At 36.0% G+C, this 19,784-nt stretch overlaps 1 long non-coding RNA gene across 7 annotated transcripts in view; it reads right to left on the bottom strand.

Moving 5' to 3' along the window:
• Positions 1–19,784, bottom strand: part of LOC136022933 (uncharacterized) — a 56,271-nt gene that overhangs the window by 21,696 nt on the left and 14,791 nt on the right. For 5 of the 7 annotated variants that reach the window (XR_010616402.1, XR_010616399.1, XR_010616406.1 and 2 more), the window contains exon 2: positions 9,235–9,427. This is a non-coding gene — a long non-coding RNA (uncharacterized LOC136022933). The remainder of the gene's footprint in view (positions 1–9,234; positions 9,428–19,784) is intronic. The other 2 variants (XR_010616403.1, XR_010616405.1) reach the window with 2 other exon arrangements.

The raw sequence follows: 19,784 nt of genomic DNA, 5'->3' as shown, positions 1-19,784 counted from the left end.
CCTAGTGCAGTAGAGAAAGGCCTATATCACTTAGAGTTTAGAAAAAATGAGAAAAAACAGTTTTAACTGGAAGCAAGATACAGAATTTAGGAGTTATGAAGTACAGAGAATTGGCACTCAAATATGTCCATGACCCCAAGTAAAATGTTTAAAGAGAAGAATGTGTTTAACTTCTGAGGAGAGGACTGAAAGAACTACCTACAGCATATCACTTTGGAGGAAGAAGGAACGGTCTAAGCAAGTTCCTGGCTTCTCTTTCTAAGGAACAAGAACAAAGTGCTGAAACCTGAAACTGGAGAAATTCAGGATTTTATTTAATTTTTTTTTTTTTCCGGATAAAGTAGGAATGCTTCTACTGTTAGAACAAGCTGCCAATAAATTTGTTTTTTTCATCTCTTCAGCTTGGCTGCTCTTCTGAAAGATCTTTCTGTCAAGTACAAACAAACTCTTGAGCTTTAAAATATCTTGTTAAATGTAAGCTGTCTAAGATACACGAATCCAGATTGGTTGAGCTAATTAACATTTCCAGTCTTAATCTCACTGCACCTGTGATTGTAGCATTGGAACTAGAATGTGGCAGAAGAGAGGGAAAATGCAAAACAACATACCTTCCTATTTAGCTAACCTCAAAGCTTAGCCATGGGGAAAATCCTGCTGGATCCTTTTATGCCCTGGACTCAGAACATTGTCAAGACATGGTCATGGGCACACCATGAAAGAGAAATGGTGTGGCACAGGGGAGCTTTTGGAAAGTCTTACTCATGCTTCCTTTCTCAGTTACACAGCACCTGATCTGCTTCCCACCTCCTGGCATTGGATTCCTAGTTTTGGGGCTGGCATTCTGCTTTCTAGTATAATTGCTTTGTTTCCCTGATGAATTTTAGAACTGCTTACATTTCAAGGAAGGCTTCCTTGTCTTAACGACTTTGTCTTTCCTTTGCCAAGCCAGCCCTGCTTGACAAGTCAAGATGAAACAAACTTTCTTTCCTCTCATTCCCAGCAAATCAGTTTCTCTTCCCTTTTCTTTCTTCCTTTTCCTGCATGTGGGATTAAACCCCTTTTAGCACAGAGTTGTGTGACACATGACACAGAGCATGTGAAAACAGCAGCCACATTGGTACTCATCTGGTTGCAGTAGAAAGAAGTACTTTAGTTTAAATTACCCAGGAATTACATGGGATCCAGCACTATTATTTTAAATAATAAAACTTACTAATATGAACTTAAAATTGCCTCTCAGCACAAAAGTAACTTTTAGGAGCTACTCTGTTCATAAAAGTTGAGATGCATATTAATCTAGCTCTATTCTACCCAATCTAAAGTAGATGCTATAATACAAACTAGGGAAACAGCTTCTGAGTGCATTTGAAGCAAATATAGGTATACTCCATTCTGAGTCCACCTCTCTAATGTGTGAGACAATGTTCTCTGATAGCACCAACTCAAAGACTGAATCATGACTCTGCCTTTTTATGCTGTTTTACCATGTTGAAAAACTTTTGCTATTACTAAAAGCCTTTTGAACTGATTCTTGCTCTTTCTTGTCTCAATCAGATAACCTCTTTGTAGTAACATTCAAAAGCCGTTGCCAGATGTTTCAGAAGAAATTTAGCAACCATGAAAGTTGTGGTCTTTTCATGATCATTTTAGACATGAGGTTTGTTTTTCATATGACAAGGTGAATCATATTTTTTAGCTTAAAATATATTCTTCTTGTTTGTACATTAAATTTACCAAACATTTAGTGTAGGATAGCTTTTAGAGTTAGGGTCCTTCCCCTTTTCAATTCCCTCTGCATAACAGAATTTCAAAGAAATTATTTGATCCTTTTTACATACCATTTTTACATACCATAAAATCTATTTCCATATGGATTATTTAAACTCCGTAGGAAATTGTTTGTTGCCTGCACCTGAGGTTACACAGTCTGTAAATCCTTGTAATCTATAACTTTTAAAATGTCTATACTTAATGCCAATAATATCATTATTATTTTATCTTGGACTATGCTTAGTATTACACAAGTTTGCTGAAGAGTTTATCTTTGAATCAAAATCAGACTGTATCATACGTACATGAAAAGAAAGAATGGTAAGATAATAAAAGAATAAGAGGAAGAACCCACACAGTGAGATTGCTCTGACCTCAGTCATTTTGTCCGTTTGAGAAATTCTATCTCTCAGTACAAGTGAGACCTGTCTTACAGAGAAAGACAGCAGAAGGACTCAAAGCTTCCACAGAAACCTTTGTAAAACTTCTTCTTGGAAGGCACTCTCAAATATAGCACAGAAGTTGTCACAGATGTTCTGTGGAAATACACAAAAGCCTGTTGTGATGGGATTAGTCATGTAACCTTGCAAGCATGCACTCTTTGTCATGCTGCAATATGTAACTCTGTTTTTAATATTCTGTTCCAAATATTGCCATGCAGCATTTACAGTCTTTATAAAGGGAAAATGATTCTACAAACTGAGGTATTTCTATAATACAGAGAATCCACTGTAGAGAATAAATCATTAAACTGACTTCATTGCCCCATGTACAAATTCAGTCTGCTTCCAAATTTTTGGTTTGGTTTGAAGATGGATATGGATACTTAACTCTTGTGTGTTTCTATGGCTGTTTCAGTGTGGATCCCTAGATCAAAAGGTGTTCACTTTATTCAAAACATTTGATTTAATCATCAAATGATATGTATGATTAACACAACTTGAAAGAAAGAGGAATACTCGCCTGTCTTATTTCATAGCAGCGGTCAGAGACTGAATCACCCAGGTATGGTAGTGGGATGAAGTACCATCAGTAATAAACTGTTGATTGATACTTAAAGTGTTGATAAATACTTAAAACCTCTTGTTCCCTCTTATTAGTCTTTTGAAATATATAAGACCACTGTCAAGTTGCCTCTCAGTTTAAGATTTAAGGTTTAACAACACGTGAAACAAATTGTAATTTGAATTGATTTCACTTCCATTCAGTTTCTGGATGGGTGTTTCAATTTTGGACTGACTTACAAAAGCCCCACAGATGATGCAGACAGGCTGAAGCAATGACTTCTCATCTCCTCTGAAAACTGAACTCCTAGTTTCCAAAATATCAAAATACGAAGTTTCTAACATTTTCCTGCCTTTAAACAAGGAGAAACCACAATTTGTGAAATACAACTTTAAATCACTTTAATTTTCCTTGTACCCTCAGCTTGTCAGATCTTCTGCTAAATTTATGTTACATTTCCTCTAGGACTCCAGCACTGTTAAGTACAATACCTGCAGAAGTGTTAAACGCTGCTGATCTGACTAGGTAATATTCGGATCTACAAGGTTTTATGATAGAACCATGATTTTAGTGCTGAGTGGACTTCTGCTGTTCCAAACATGTATCAGCACTTTAAACATAGTAAACAAGTGCAAAACCATGTGCTATATCTGTGTGGCATGTCCCAGAGAAGGGCTGTTCTCCTCCTATACATTTCCTTACTCACTCAGGCACATTTTCTCCCTATATCACATTCTATGCCCTCTTACAAGCTCCCATCTCCTTACTTGAACATTGACACTAATTCAAGGTATTCTTTGACACAACAAATGAGTACCAAGCGTGACTATCCCCACTTTAGAACCCATTCATGGGGACCTCTCTCCACTGTTTAAAGTTATATATGAGTTTTAAATGCACTACAGAAATCTTATTTTATTTTCTAAATACAAAGAAGATATTATTATTTCTTTAAGGATGTGCCCACAGTAGTAAAATAATAGTCACAATTTGTGAATAAAAAAAGAATCTCTCCCAAACTTACACTTTAATTTGGCATTTCTGCATACCTGTGGATGTTTTGTTTGTTTGTTTTTTATTGGGTTGGTTTTTTTGTGTCTATAATGCAGGCCAAGAATTTGAAATTCTGTAACTCTAAAAAAGGGTACAGATTCCATCCTTGCTGCAGAAAAAAAAAGCTAAGCTTTACATTTTAAAATATCAGATATTTATAACTTTTTATTTGTTGATATAATTACTCCTATAACATGAAAATCAGAATGCTGCTTTCAGACCTGTATCTTTTTAGCCCAAGGTAGAAAAGTTGTCTAAATCTTTCATTTTATTATAAATAGGAAGTGAGAAAAGGAATTAGGAAATCTTTTTCGTATAAAATAAGCAGTCTAGTTTGGTATTCTGTGACTGAAATTATAGTAACTTGAACATTTTTCTGATTTATATGAAATGACTCAAATTCACGTACTAAAGCCTAAACAGTAGTATGTCATTTAAATGTACCCATTATACTGTCATTACGTAATAGCATATTTTATGCAGTATTCTGAATACTACAAGGTAAGATAACCTCCATTAAAAATCTGTTCTTCATCCTTGATCTGGTTTTGATTGGTAGAAAACATTTGACCATCCTTATTTAATTTTTTTTATGTCACATTGCTTCTGTAAAATATTCCTTTCCCCTTAAAGCCAAGATCTTGGCAATAGAGACATTAAAGATGCACCCAAGCTAGAAAAGCTTTATAGTATTTCAGCCCAATTTATCTAAAAACAGCATTTACCTCTGTCCCCAGAGTTTTTTTTGAAAGCTTATTCCACTCACTTTGAGTTTTTCTGAAATTATATTTATCTTTACATGGGGAATCTTACTATGTTTATTCTTCCTTCCATATATACCACTTGTGTTCATTGCACAGGTTATAAACTTCTGAATACTGTTTGACATTGCAAACCTGCACCAATACACATCACGAAATAATCAGTTACGTTTCTGCAATAGGTCTATAGCATAGCTCTCTACTGTACTGACAGAAAAGTCAACGTACTGTATCCCCTGTCACTATCTGTCCGTATTCTGTATGCTATCATTGACTGACTTGGGGGAAAAGTTTTTGAAGAAATACAATTGCATGCAAGTGATTGTGTGCATGTGCGCACGAACAGTTATGAGGTTCTTTGGAACACAGACATAAGCGTATATTAAAGACAGTAATTTTCAGAAAAATCTTTAAGATACAATGTTAAAATGTTCTGTACATCTAAAATAATTCAGTATTTTTCTTGGAGCCGCATCTGTAATACTGAATCATAGAATCATAGAATAGTTAGGGTTGAAAAGGACCTCAAGATCATCTAGTTCCACCACCACCACCCCCCCCCCCCCGATATGGGCAGGGACACCTCACACTAAACCATCTCACCCAAGGCTTCGTTCAACCTGGCCTTGAACACCGCCAGGCATGGAGCATTCATAACCTCCCTGGGCAACCCATTCCAGTGCCTCACCACCCTAACAGGAAAGAACTTCCTCCTTATGTCCAATCTAAACTTCCCCTGTTTAAGTTTTAACCCGTTACCCCTTGTGCTGTCACTACAGTCCCAGATGAAGAGCCCCTCCCCAGCATCCCTATAGGCCCCCCTCAGATACTGGAAGGCTGCTATGAGGTTCCCACGCAGCCTTCTCTTCTCCAGGCTGAACAGCCCCAAATAGATAGTTTCAGTCAGATAGTTGTAAACCTAGATGATGTGCAATGCTAGATTTGATCTCCTCTCATTTCCAGATATTTTACTAAAAAACAGCAACTTGTTTCCAGTGAAGGAAAACCAGAAATATAACACTATTGATTTGATTTGAATATTCTTAATTTCAGCAGCCTAATGAAGAATGTTTAGATTCTTTACTGTTAGGATCTTTAAAATATTTTTACACACACTTTTCGCTTGGCCATTTAATGCAAATAAGTGTGTTAAATTGTCTTCATAATCTAGCAAAGAATGGTTCAAGTCATCATACAGAATAGAATGATATTTAATTTTTTATTCTGTGTTGGATAACAGTTGTTCATCTGCTTTAGAGATCCTCTCAATTTACCCATCCCTAGCCATGTTCCTAAGTCAAGACAATATTTCTGCTTCTTACCTCCACTGATATCTCCTCACTTTTTCTTTTTTTTAATAACCCACTCAGAATAATACCTGTGTTAGTAAGGTTCAACTTCCTGGGTAACCTTGACTTGATCTTAAAAGATTGCTTTCTTTTCTCTTTTCAAAAATCAGATAACAAAATAGAGCAATTTAATTTCACTTTGGTGTACCTCCTATGTAGTCATCAAACCTAATGCAAAGCAGATATCATTAATTGCTTTTCATTTTGGACAATGAAAAACTCACAATAAAGTTGTTCTCTCTTCTTGGGGATATATAAAAAAATCTTACCAATTTAGATTTGAAAATGTAAACTCCCCCAAATAACACTGATTAAATTATCAAGTCTTCTTGCCTAACATCAGTCTATAAAATTTAAATACTTCAGGCTGATGGCAGACCTAAAGCTTGTGCTTAAATATTGCTTGAGCAAGGGCTGCAGTCCTAATTTTGGGCTCCAAATGTACTCAGACATTTTTAAATCCTGAGGTATTTATCTGGATCAACCAATTCTTAGCCTACAGGTTTACCATCACTATCTTCAGCAGATAGACCTGCCCTACTCCATTTCCCTTCCAGCTGGCTGGGCACCCATAAGCTCCAATCCAAACCCACTGGTCTCCCAGCAGAGATTATGGTATTAGCTCAGGCACACTGCCTTCAAATCAATGCTGGCATTCATTCATTTACTGTGAAGTCCAGGTGGAGCAAGCACAGGTCAATCTCCAAAGACCATGGAGATACACAGTAAGCTGCAAAAAGATGTAAGCCTCTGCAAAGGGCCATAATCCCAGTCTGGAAGAGAAAGAGAAAATTGAAGGAGAAAAATTCTGACGGTAACAGCACTCAGCTGAGACTAAATACCTATTGTCTGTTTTTGATTATGCATGGATGCATGGACATATTTTGCAATGGAACACAGACATTGAGTTTTGAAAGCAGCTTATCCCATCCCTCTGGAATCTGAAAAGCTTAAATATTGTGCTTGTTTTATTGTCAAGCTGTCAGGCATGATGTTTAGAAGTACCTGCTGCAACCTATCTTATTACACTTCACTAGTCAAGATGCACCCCTGAAGGGACCACCAAACTGTATTTAAGAAGCATTATAAATAATGGTGTTCTGTACATTACACCAGGAACCTCTTTAAAAACAACATCACAACATCTGTTAAAAAGCTTTCTGGGAATATCAAATACTTACATGATGATTTTAGTATCTTATTACACTTGTATTAAATCCATGCAACACCACTACTTTTATTCTCAATGAAGTTATGGCTGTATAAAATCCAAGAAAGAGAGAAATGAAAGCTAGGCCATGGTGTTCACAAAGGACAGACCTTAACCTTCACTCAACACGACTGGTGTATTTGGTTGTAAGTTACTACTGAATAATTAAAGCAAATAATAAAGAATGCATAATATTTCCTTACCAAAATATAGAATATCTTTAATAAAATTCACAGATAATTGTTTCATCTGTTAAAGAAAAGCTTTATTTTATAATAGTCATTAAGAAGGAAAACAAACCTACAAAAGCATATTAAAGTGAAAAAAGAAAGCCACATCCAAATTCTGTTTCCAACAGACTGAAATCAAAGGAAGACCTTATAATCAGTTTATGGTGAATCATAGTTGCTGGAATTCAAATGCTGAATGTACATAACAGTTATCTGCTAAAATGCCCCCAAGGTAAATCAGCATAGTTCTCTCTGAGGCTGCAGGAGTGTGGACCTCCTGGGAAAGAACACCTGTTGGGTGACCTTGTCCCGTCTATCTGCAGTTTTAAGAAAGCTTTACACTGTCAGACTTCATGCTCAGCTTCTATTTATGCCTTGCCTACACAAAATTATGAACTAAATATTCAAATTAAAGAGGAACATTAGGAAGCAAAAGCAAATATTTATAATTTAGAAAATATCAATATTACAATACCCATATCCACTGCCATTCTGCCTTAATGAATGCCTGTTCCATGCACTGAAGTAAAATGGATGTCAACGACACCATGTTGAAATAATGCTAATTTTTTATTAGCATTATTTCACATATAATAATTTTTTATATAGAAATAATTTTTTTAGATAATAATAATAATTTTTTAATGAATTTTCTAGCAACACCTCACAGTCTATCAATCTGTTATGCAACTCCATTATTGGGTTTTCTTTAATTATTTTTAAAGTTTTTGGGAGAGGAAGAAATAAGAGTTATATCAAGAAAGTGTTTTATTTTTCCAATAAAAATTTCTGAATATGTCTTTTTTTTTTTATTTAGGATTACAACTTGGTTTGTACAACAATATCTTCTTTAAAAGTAAGCACACATATGGCCATGAAAGTAATATTCAATTTAATGATAGCTCTTATAACGGAACAGTTTAGCCAGTGAATCAAAACACGGAGCTAACTGATGGATTGGCACATCATTTCAATTTAAACAATTTGTCAAACCCTAGAATTATTTTTATTTTTAATCTTTTATTTGAATTAATATCCTCTTAATATTTATTAGATATTTAGTAGAAGTTGAAATTACAGAGAAAAAAACATTAATTGAAGCATAATTTCTGGTTTGGTAACACCTACTTTACTGCCACTATCAGATTATTGCTTTATTTGGTTTCAAATGCATTCTCTGTCATCTCTTATCTGGTTTAAGATTGTCTTTCATTCAGCCTGACCTTGGATGCAGTCAGGCAGCAAAAAAAAAAAAAAAAAAAATAAAGTGAAAACGCTAGTGGAAAGCAAGGGGAACAGACAAGGAGAAAAAGACATAAGAAAACCTTTTTTTTTCCCCTTTTCCTTTCAGAAAAATGCTGCACTATAATTTGTATCATACATAAATGACCCCGTAATGATTTACATCTCATCACTGATAATTTAAATAATCTATATCTGAGGTCAGTTTTAACATGTCACAAAACAATCTAAAGCTTTTAGTCATCAGATCTTTATTTGTGCCTTAAAAAGAAATTCTATGTTGCATGCTGGAAAGCAGTTTACTCTATTTTTTCCTAACTTCCAGATGCTCTTGTTTCTGTAATGAAGTGGCACTTTCGAAGGTTGGAAATAGAAGCAAAATTGGAAAGTTCAATTTACCAATCCTTAGCTTAACTTTGGTCTTACTCTAAGTCCACATTTCATGTTATTTTTAGTGGCGTAAAAAATTAGTTTTGATGCAGTCCAGTATTTCTGGGCAGTGTGCGCTCTCAGCCCAGAAGGGCACCTGTAAGCTGGCCAGCATCAAAAGAACCGTGACCAACAGGCTGTCTGAGATGATTCTCTCCCTCTACTCTGCTCTCATGAAAACCCACCTGCAGTACTGCATCCGGCTCTGGGCTCCCAAAATAAGGATGTGGACCTGTTGGAGCAAGCCCAGAGGAGTCCATGGTGATGATCAGAGGGCTGGAACACCTGGAGACAGGTTGAGAGTGTTGGGCTTGTTCAGCCTGGAAAGCAGAACACCCAGGGGAGACCTTAAAGCAGCTTCCAGTACCTAAAGGAGGGCTATAAGAAATTTGGAGAGGGACATTTTAGGGGGCAGGTAGTGACAGGGCAAGAGAAATGGCTTTAAGCTGAAAAAGAGAAAATTTAGATTAGACATTAGGAAAAAAAAAAAAAATCACTATGAGGGAGGTAAAACACTGGAACAGGTTGCCCTGAGAAGTGGATGCTTCACCCCTGGAAGTGTTCAAGGTTGGATGAGGCTTTGAGCAACTTGATCTGGAGGAAGGTGTCCCTGCCCATGGCCGGGGGTTGGAACTAGATGATCTTCAAGGTCCCTTTCAATCTAAACCATTATATGATTATGATTCTAATTAAGATTCTTCCTGAGGTACCTGCAACCCCAACAAGGGATAAAGGACTCAGAAGAAAGACAGAAACTTCGGAAATTAAACCTCTTAGAAAAGGACATAAAAGGTAAAGAGATTTTGGCATCTGCACTCTAGAAAAGAGGTCTCTTAGGTGTGCAGCCTCCACACGTGGCATAGAGGAACATCAGGCAGTGTGTTAGCCTGGGCAGAAGTGAAAAAGTTAAACATCAGTTTACTGAGAAAACACTGAAACTACCCGGTCCATGAATTCTTGTCCTCTCCAAGAGCCGAGCACCTCTGAGCACCTGCAGTGGGTATCATGGAAGAATTTCCTTCCCTGAATACAGGTGTTGTCACTCTTAACCCTTGTAAAGAGATGTCAGTGACAGCATATTGTCAATATATCTACTAGGCAACTGGAAACACCATCCATGTATCAACCATTAAATCAGAGTGATTCAATTATCTGTGATATTGACAGTATTCTCATGAAAGGCACAGGAGAGCTTCATATTCACTATTAGAGCATAAGCTTTTAGATATTTTACTTATTTGAAACATATGAAACAGTTGTTTTTGAGAAAAAGGAAAAGAATGAAAGTAAGCTCTTTCCTGGTTTTGGAATTAACTTTGTTTTTTTTTTTTTTATGAAGAATTTCAATCTAATGTTAAAAATTGACTGATTTATTTTAATTATTATTATTTTTTTAGAAAGAGGCAGTAAATTACTGAAATTGAGCTGGTTTTCAGTTCCTGTATGCCCTTGTAGATACCCCAATATTTCAATAACCTCAATAATAAACACTACTTATCTATTTCACGGCAAAGAAGACCTGGAAAACTCTGACAGATTATCTAGTACATAAGCAATGAAGCAACAGGTATAAAACCAGCTGCTCAAAAGTATAAGTTTCTCACATATGGAACCTGGAGTTGCATTAGGCACTGTAGGGAAGTGTTTAATTTAACATTACCTACTTTGTAAACCAGAACACAGCTTCATTAGCACTATTCCACTTTTTGGAAGTGTTTCATATTATTACCTTTCAAATCTCAAGGCAATCTACATGTGAAGAATTATATTCTTGACATGCAATTACTGTACTACAACTAACAAAGTAAGTTTGCTCTCTTACTTTTGTAAGGATAATATGGACCAACACTGTGTTTCCTACTGATTAAAAAAAAAAAAAAAAAAAGAAAGTTTAAAAAAATTGCCATATCTACATTCTGTCATTTCCAGAAAGATCAAGTCCTACAAATAACTGCAGTTATTTGATGGTGTAACACCATGTTATCAGCATTGTCGTGATTTAAACCAATCCATACAGCTCGTCCACTCACTCCCCCCCTTTCTTGCCCTCCCCCTTCTCCTGGAGGGACGGAGAGGAGAATCGAAAAGAATGCAACTCCCATGGGTTGAGATAACAACAGTTTACTAACTAAGGTATAACACAAACCACTACTGCTACCACCAATAATAATAATGATAAAGGAAATAACAAGAGGAAAGAATAGAACACCTCAACACCAGCCGACCAATAACTCGCCCCACTCCCCCCAGCCAAGCACCGACCGATACCTCGTCCAACCCTGCAGTCCCCACCCTTCTGGGTAACTCCCTGTTATATCCTGGGCATGATGTGCTGTGGTATGGAATACCTCTTTGGTTAGCTTGGGTCAGGTGTCCTGTCTCTGCTTCCTCCCAGCTTCCCCTCCTCCCTGGCAGAGCATGAGACTCAGAAAGTCCTTGGTCAGACCAAACATTTGAGCAGCAACTAAAAACATCGGCATTATCAGCACTGTTCCCAGGCCAAAAAATGAAAACATAGCGCTGCACTAGCTACTAAGAAGGAGAAAAATGACTGCTATTGCTGAACCCAGGACAAGCATGAATAAAACTCAGTGTTTGGAGGTAATTGATAAAATGTTACTATTGCTACCCTAATGCAACTCTGAGAAAATCAACTTTATTGACAAAATTTTAGTACTTTGAACCTAAATTTACTTTTCTTTAGAGAAAAAACCCCAAACAAAACAAAAAGAACCCCACAGTTGATTCAACTATGAACTTGCTTAAGTGCACTTGTAGAAATTGATACATGAAATTTAGTTCAATTGGAACTACCAATGCATAAAATTATGTTAACTCTCAATAAAAAAAGTGCACATATATATGTACAATCATGTATAATACCTGATGTCCATCTGAGAGAAACAGTATATACAGGTATATGGAGCAGGGTTAGTTACACAATACTGGAAACTAAATAAAAGCAGGGCCTATAATACTGTCTTGTTTAACAAAACTCAAAATAAGAGGGGAATTAAAGAAGGAAGAAGAAAGTTACACAATACTGGAAACTAAATAAAAGCAGGGCCTATAACACTGTCTTGTTTAATCTAGCAAAACTCAAAATAAGAGGGGAATTAAAGGAGGAGGAAGAAGAAACATTCACACTTAGCCAACAGCACGAGCACAAAAGCAAATGGATATAAAATAAAAATGAGTAAAAGACACTGGAAAATGGAAAAGTAAGTTCATTTCCGATTTGGCTATTCAACAGTTAGTGAGGAAACTAGCTCAAAATGATACCATTTTTAAACAAAGGTTTAAGCTAACCTTGATTTTTCTTTTAGTGAAAGGGATAATGTAACACGTATACCTAGTAGATTGGATTCTGTCACCTAGTTGGCCTTTCCAGTTCTGTTCCTATATCCTAAGCTTCGATTTTGTATTCACAAATTTATTTCTGAATTTTACACATGGTAAAGAAATAATCTATCTTGATGTAGTAGAGAGCTTAATTTTTTCTTTTTATAATAGCATATACTGAATCTCCAGATGTTTTCAGACGAAACACCAAGTTCTGAATAAATTCCTTTATGAATAGTAAGATTACCCATTCTTTCCAGTCACATAAGTTATGTTGTCCACTGTTTGTTATACTATTGCTATACTATTTCTGTGCCAACTGCAGCAATTGCTTCCTTAGGGTGTATGTGGGGAGGAAGTAATACTGCATATCGATATGGTTTGAATGCAGCGTGGTGATAAGCACAGCTCTGAGTATGAACACTAGAGGACCTCTGTTGCAGAGCATAATGATATGGGTTTGGGTAGCTGATTATTTAACAGCATTGTCATGAAATGAAGTTTTAAACATAAAACAACTGAGATGGAAATTCAAGGGAAATATATGAACAAAAGTGTCCTACATATCAGTTGAAAACTTATGATCCATATAAATAAATAGAAAAAGTAATATAAAAATATGGCTGCAGCCCATGGTAAGGACTCATGTTGGAGAAGGTCACGGAGGACTGTCTGCCATAGGAGGGGCATCGTGCTGGAGCAGAGGAAGAGTATGAGGAGTCCTTTCCTGAGGGGGAAGAAGAATAGAGAACACATGCGATGAGCTGACCATAGCTCCCATTCCCTGCCTCCTTGTGCTGCTGGTGGGGAGCAGGTAATCAGAAGTGAAGGTAAGACCAGGGAGAAGAAAGAGATGAGGATAGTGTGATCTTAAGACTTGGCTTCATTTCTTATTGTCCTACTATTGAATTTCCACTACTCCTCCTCCCCCCAAATTGAGGGTTTTGCTTGTGACTTTTGAGTGATCACCCTGTCTCTATCCCAGCCCATGAGCTTTTTGTTGTATTTTCTTCCCCCTGTTCAGCTGAGCAGGGAGTGATAGAGCAGCTTTCGTTGGTACCTGTGTCCACCAGATCAACCAGGGTTGATCCAGCCAGGGCCAATCCACCACAGTGATACTGTTCTATCAATGATAGCATAATATTTGGGACTCATTATGTGAACAGGAAAGGAATAAAATATGCAAAGAATACTGGATTGTTTTGAAACAAGAGAAATAGATAAAAGAAAATTCAGTAACTTTGAAATAATATGTTTAAGAAATGACATGAGAAGGAATTCTGTCAGCAGACACTGTCTCATCAGCTGAAGATGGCAAAGGAGAAAGAGATATGTACATTATTTCTGTGACTCAGTTTGAGCTGTGACATTTATTTGGTCTTTGGGTTTGGTTTCACTACAAAGCAACCCTGTGCAGTCAAAGAACAGACAGTTTCAATGTTGTGACAGTAAAGTACAAAGGAATATTTGTTACCTACAGAAAGATTTTGATTATTAGTACTGTTTCAGAGGAGATACAGCTCCAGCAATTTTTCTGTAGTACTGATTCAAGACTGATGTGTCAATCTTCTGTACTGTGTCAAGTCTGAGATTATCATTTGCAGCTTTCAAGTTTCAGATTGTTCATCAAGAAAAATGTATCTGATAATGCATTATATTTAATACCACTGAGAGGCTTTATACTTGGTTTTCCTCTAAGAAGTATACTCCTTCACTTTTCAGATAAATTATCTATCTGTATAATCTAGTAATTTCACAAATTTCACAGAAACACATTAAATCTATTTTGGGTGGATAATGGTGAGTTAAAAACATAGGTCTGGAAGGTAATTCCCAGCTCATTAGCTACAGCATTTTTAATAAAAATATTAAATAAAATATAAAAATATTAAAAGTCCATTTTAAAAGCATTCAGTTTCTTTGCTAATGTTAGTCAAATACAGATTATTTAATCAATTGCTTTACTCTCCTGTCTAGCCTTGTTTTCAGCCTTCTTGACCAGACTGATATTAAGACAAAGAAAGAAAATAAAACAGAAAAAATAGTTGTTTATCCTCACAGCTGGTTTAAAATTTCAGCCTCAAGTAAAGACCAACACTTTCTAGCATTATTCTTCAAAATATGTGGGCAACTTCACAAAATTTAGAATGTGTGCGGGCAAGGATGCAGACAAGTAATGCCACTTCATGACTTAGTTCTCATGATTCCATAGTGGTATATCAATTTATTGTGTCATGCTTGTTACCTTTGGATTTATTTTTCAATGTGTACCAAGTATTCTCATAACTGCTAAAGACAAGACATGTTCTGGAACATAGAGAAGACAATTAATGCACCAAAGCACCGTTTAATGATGCAATACTCCAGTGCCCTTGTGAGACATCATATCACACCTACCAAGCAGAAGTTTTCTACTGCATCATAGTGTATTTGCATTTCACGCTTTCATTAGCAGAAGGACAGAAGGTTGTGGGAGGTGGGAAGGCTTGATTTTTTGTGGTTTTTTTTTTGTGGTTTTATTTGGGGGGTGTGTGTGTGTTTATTTTGGTTTGTTGGGGTTTTTTTCCCCTTTTTTTTTTGGGTTCTTTTTTTGTTTGGTTGGGTTTTTCTTTTGTTTTTTTTTTTGTAAGAACTTTGTGCCTAACTGTTGTGATTTAAACCCAACCACAAAAGCTCGTTCACTCACTCTCCCCAACTTCTTGCCCTCCTCCTGCTCCTGGAGGGACGGAGAGGAGAATCGAAAAGAATGCAACTCCCACGGGCTGAGATAAGAACAGTTTAGTAACTGAGGTATCTCACAAATCACTACTGCTACCACCAATAATAATAATAATAGATGAAATAACAAGGGAAGAGAATACAACACCTCAACAGCAGCTGACCAATAACTCTCCCCACTCCCCCCAGCCGAGCACCGACCGATACCTCGTCCAGCCTTGCAGTCCTAGCCCCTCTGGGTCACTCCCCGTTACATCCTGGGCATGATGTGCTATGGTATGGAATACCTCTTTGGCTAGTTTAGGTCAGGTGTCCTGTCTCTGCTTCCTCCCAGCTTCCCCTCCTCCCTGGCAGAGCATGAGACTCAGAATGTCCTTGGTCAGACCAAACATTTGAGCAGCAACTAAATACATCAGCCTTATCAACATTGTTCCCAGGCCAAAAAATAAAACATAGCACTGTACTAGCTACTAAGGAGAAAAATGACTGCTGCTGCTGAACCCCGTACACTAGCCACTACACAGCTCTTTATTGTACTGAATGTTTACTGTATATGATCTCATTAATAAAACTAAATACAAAGCATCCAAGAGAAAACTATTAAGTTTTGGTATTGGGGGGAAAAAAAAATGAAAAAAGAATTATGGTAGGACTTAACTACCTGAGATAGTCAGCCCAGACTAGTCTTTTATCTTTTTGGTAATGAAAACAACAGAATCTTCATGTAGATCTATTGCTGTTCAGGGAGATGGCGTGACACCTGTGCTTAGGGCTGAAGTACTCTACGTTTTCAGCTAGCTCCCATTTAGCATGCCCAAGACATCATCCTAGTAAATGCACTCTGACCGTATGTAAAGAACTGAAATAGTATGACGCCTCAGCTGCAGCAGATTCATTAAAAACAACAAACAAAAACAAACCTCTGAAGACAAAATCTTAGCCTAAACCAAAACATCACACTGATAACAAAGTCATTTTTCTGAATATTTACAAATATCCAGAACATGCAGATAAAAGGCATCCTGAATCTTTCTTTTTTGAGTAAACCCACTAATCTCTATAAAATTAATGTTTGTCTCTCCTCTGTCTTATCAGGAGTAGGGAAACTTGATTTTTTTGGGGGTGGATGAGAGAAAAAAAAAGAGAGACATGGAGAGATCTTAATTTTTGAAAATACATTATCTTGTCTGTAAGTAGACTTTTATATCCCAAGCTAATATAATATGCAAATTCTGGAAGAGAGAAAGAAACTGTTCATCTCAGCATCCATGAAACGAAGCCTTTTATGCATATAGAGCTTTGATATAGGAGGAGAAGGGGGTGAGTAAAATACAGTTCTTACTTAATTTGTTTTTTATTAAACTGCAAAAATTCTTACAGCTACCTTGGAGAATAAGAAAATTCATTGCTGTATATAAAATTATTATAACAAGTTTCTCATGTGTTGCATACATCAGCTAACTACGAGTTCTGCAATATGTTAAAGATGAATAATCTTTCATTGTTTTGCCTGAAACATATATATTGATTGTCATATATATACCCCCATTCTTTTTTTTGTGGATAGATACATAGTTTTTTACGTCGATTTAAGAAAGACCCATTTTAGAATTTGGCAATTACAGATGTTGACTATTCTTTGTTATACTTACATAATTTCAAATACAAATAAGTCTCAGTAATAAATGCATCCAAGACTACAACAGCTCCTGATGTAAATCAAGGTGCAAGATGAAAGTTGTAAATCAAGTGAAATATTGAGTTGTCTGAGCTTTTTACTGTTAGGGTGTTACTAACCTTTCATCTTTAGTGCTTTTTTTCTTAAAATATTTATCTTCTTGCTTTCATTTGGTAATGTTTGCAGCTTTAAGGTTTTTCTGTGTTTTGTGTGAATAATATGATTTAAGTGTGAAGAAGAGATTGTTTTTCTGATGACAAATACAGAAAGGGAACTATGAACATAGTAAGATTTCACCTTATGGAGCTTATTGACACTAGGAAGTAAAATTCTCTGCAGTGGTATTTCATCCTTTTGCAAGAGGAAAACATATTCTAAAACTGGTAGCAACATAATTCACATAATATGGTTTGATTAATTAAGGGATTTGGCCCAAAACAGCTGAAGTGTTAATGAAATTAGAAAGGAATGGAATTAGCTGCAGTCTGCATATTCATTGAAGTCACAATTTCAAATGATTACATTGCTTTCAAGTCAAGGATAGTAGAAAACTTGGGATAGTACTCACAATGAAACTTAGGTATTGCAGGTTAGAACTGCTAGTTGTGAGAAAAAGAAAGCGAATTTTCATTGTGTATTACTCATCTAAGGAAATAAATATTAATATGAATGCAAAAATGAAGAAGCCAAGCATTTGGAGACAAGCAGAACTTCTGCTACGGGTGGAGCTACTCTAAAGGAAAGATAAACATGTATTACAGTCAGTCAACAAAAAGCAACTTTGAGACACGGGGTCAGATGAGAAAGGCGTAATTGGATAAGGCAAAATAGATGTGCACATAAAGCATAGAACTTCAGGCAGCAATACTATGTGATGTGGATTTGAAAAAAGATAAAACACATATTTGGAATAGGTGTTCTGTCTCAGAACAGAAGCTAAAATATACTTATTTCGGGTATCCCAAAACTAATTAAGCAACATTAAGATCGGGGTGGGGGGGGGGGGGGAGATGACAATTTAAAGATTTCTTTTTAAAAATAGTGTTAAGCACTAGAGTAGGGGAAGTACCATTTAAATTCAGAAATAACCTTCACACAATATATATATATTCATATATACATATTCAAGTATATATATATATATGATTTGGCAGGGTATGTATGGAAAGAAGATATTAGCTGCCACAAAACAATCAGAAATTTCTAAGACCTTAAATATTATAAATATTGTCAAATACCTAACTAGACTGAGGTAAGAGTCATTATTGTCATTAAGTACTAGCAATATATAGTCTAAGGGGATAGAAAACTAGATCTGAATATTCAAGAGGTCTCTTTCAAGTCTTAAGAAACTCTTGGACCTCTATACGTACCCCTTTCTATTTGACAACCACATGTGTTTATGAAGATCTCTGCTGAAACTGGTGATAAAGCCAGCTGAAAAGTGAAGAAGGACTTGAACAGCCACTGGGCTAAGATTTACTTCAAAGTTATACTGATGATATACACACAGGCGAATCTTCAGAGAAGAGTCAGCTCATACTGATTATATTGCATATATCACGGTTTGGGACTTAAAAATGGATCTTCTGGGATCTTCTACTGCCAATTCATACCCTAACTTTATCAACAGCTACAAAAGCATATGAGCTGCATTATGTTTTATACAAATGCAGGCTACATGAGTTATTAATAACTATCCAATTCCTGTGATTACAGAAACTTCTATATTTAAGAATACAGCAATTTATTTCAAGGGTTGAAACAAAAGTATTTACCCAGTGATCATAGGCATTAGAATACTGTTGGAATATAACTACGCTGTTAAAATAACTTCATGGAGTAATAAGCTGAAAAATTCTTTCCAAAAAAATTCTAGGAAAAGATTTCTGAAAATAAATGTTTATATTTGAAAAATGGTAATTTTATGTTTTCCTGAAGAAGTATTTTCCTGAAAAGGACTTGTGCATTTTGGGGAATTAGCAAGAGAATTAATGTTGCGCACTTCAAACTAAATCTTTTTTTTAAACATCTACCACAAGATGTTGTAGAAAGTGCTTCATTACCACTGTGGAAGCAATAACAAGGATTTACTGCGTTGTTAGATTGACTTTTTTTCTGTGTATAGTGTAGTAAGTGTATACCTGATGTTTGGGAAAGAATTGTTTGGTAATATATTGACTGAAATGTTGCGAACTGTCATATATTTGTTCCTGTAGGTTTAGGAAAGCAAAACATTTCACATAAATGATTAAGACTGTGCTTCCATATGCTTATTTAAAGTCTAAATGCTTCTTTTTCTGAACTACTATGCTTCACTTTGGGATATCAAAACTACATTGTATGTTTTTGTTTTCTTCAACACAATACTTCACACTTGGAGAACTAGAGCGTAATATGACCATCTTCAGTATAATACAGTCACACAGTACACTTACATCATGTCAAATTCTTTTTGAAACTACTTTCAACAGAGACATAACCTTCTTTCACCAGAGATCAGCATTCAAGTAGTCAACAATATGGAAGAACAAGACCTTCAAAGCCCATTTATACTTCTGTTAGAAGGAAGGAGATTTATAAACACATTGTAGATAAATTTTGTAGATGTGTCAGAACTTCTCCATGTTTAATGGAAAACTTCTGTATTCTTGATTTCAGGAATATAAGCAAAAGCTGTGTATAAGCACAGGCACTTTAGCTAATCCCTTAGCAATTCGAGTTCCTCTTACTCCTTCCTTCTTTCCTTTGATGTCAATATGCGAATTTTAATTATCTGAGACTGGGATTATGACACAATTCAATTTCTTAATATCCACGATGCTTGACTTCAAATGGTAAAGCACTCAAGTGACAGCTCTAATCAGACCCAAGAATAAAGGCAGATTACCTAGCTTCCAGACAGAGCAATTTACACTTATGAAATGAAGACATTCAGCCTTTCACCTACTCACATACATTATCTGCTTCTGAGGGAGACTTATTCTGCAATAATTG

Source organism: Lathamus discolor, chromosome 1 (assembly GCF_037157495.1).
Source record: "Lathamus discolor isolate bLatDis1 chromosome 1, bLatDis1.hap1, whole genome shotgun sequence".
NCBI classification, from domain to species: domain Eukaryota; kingdom Metazoa; phylum Chordata; class Aves; order Psittaciformes; family Psittacidae; genus Lathamus; species Lathamus discolor.
This window is presented reverse-complemented; position numbering and strand designations above follow the sequence as displayed.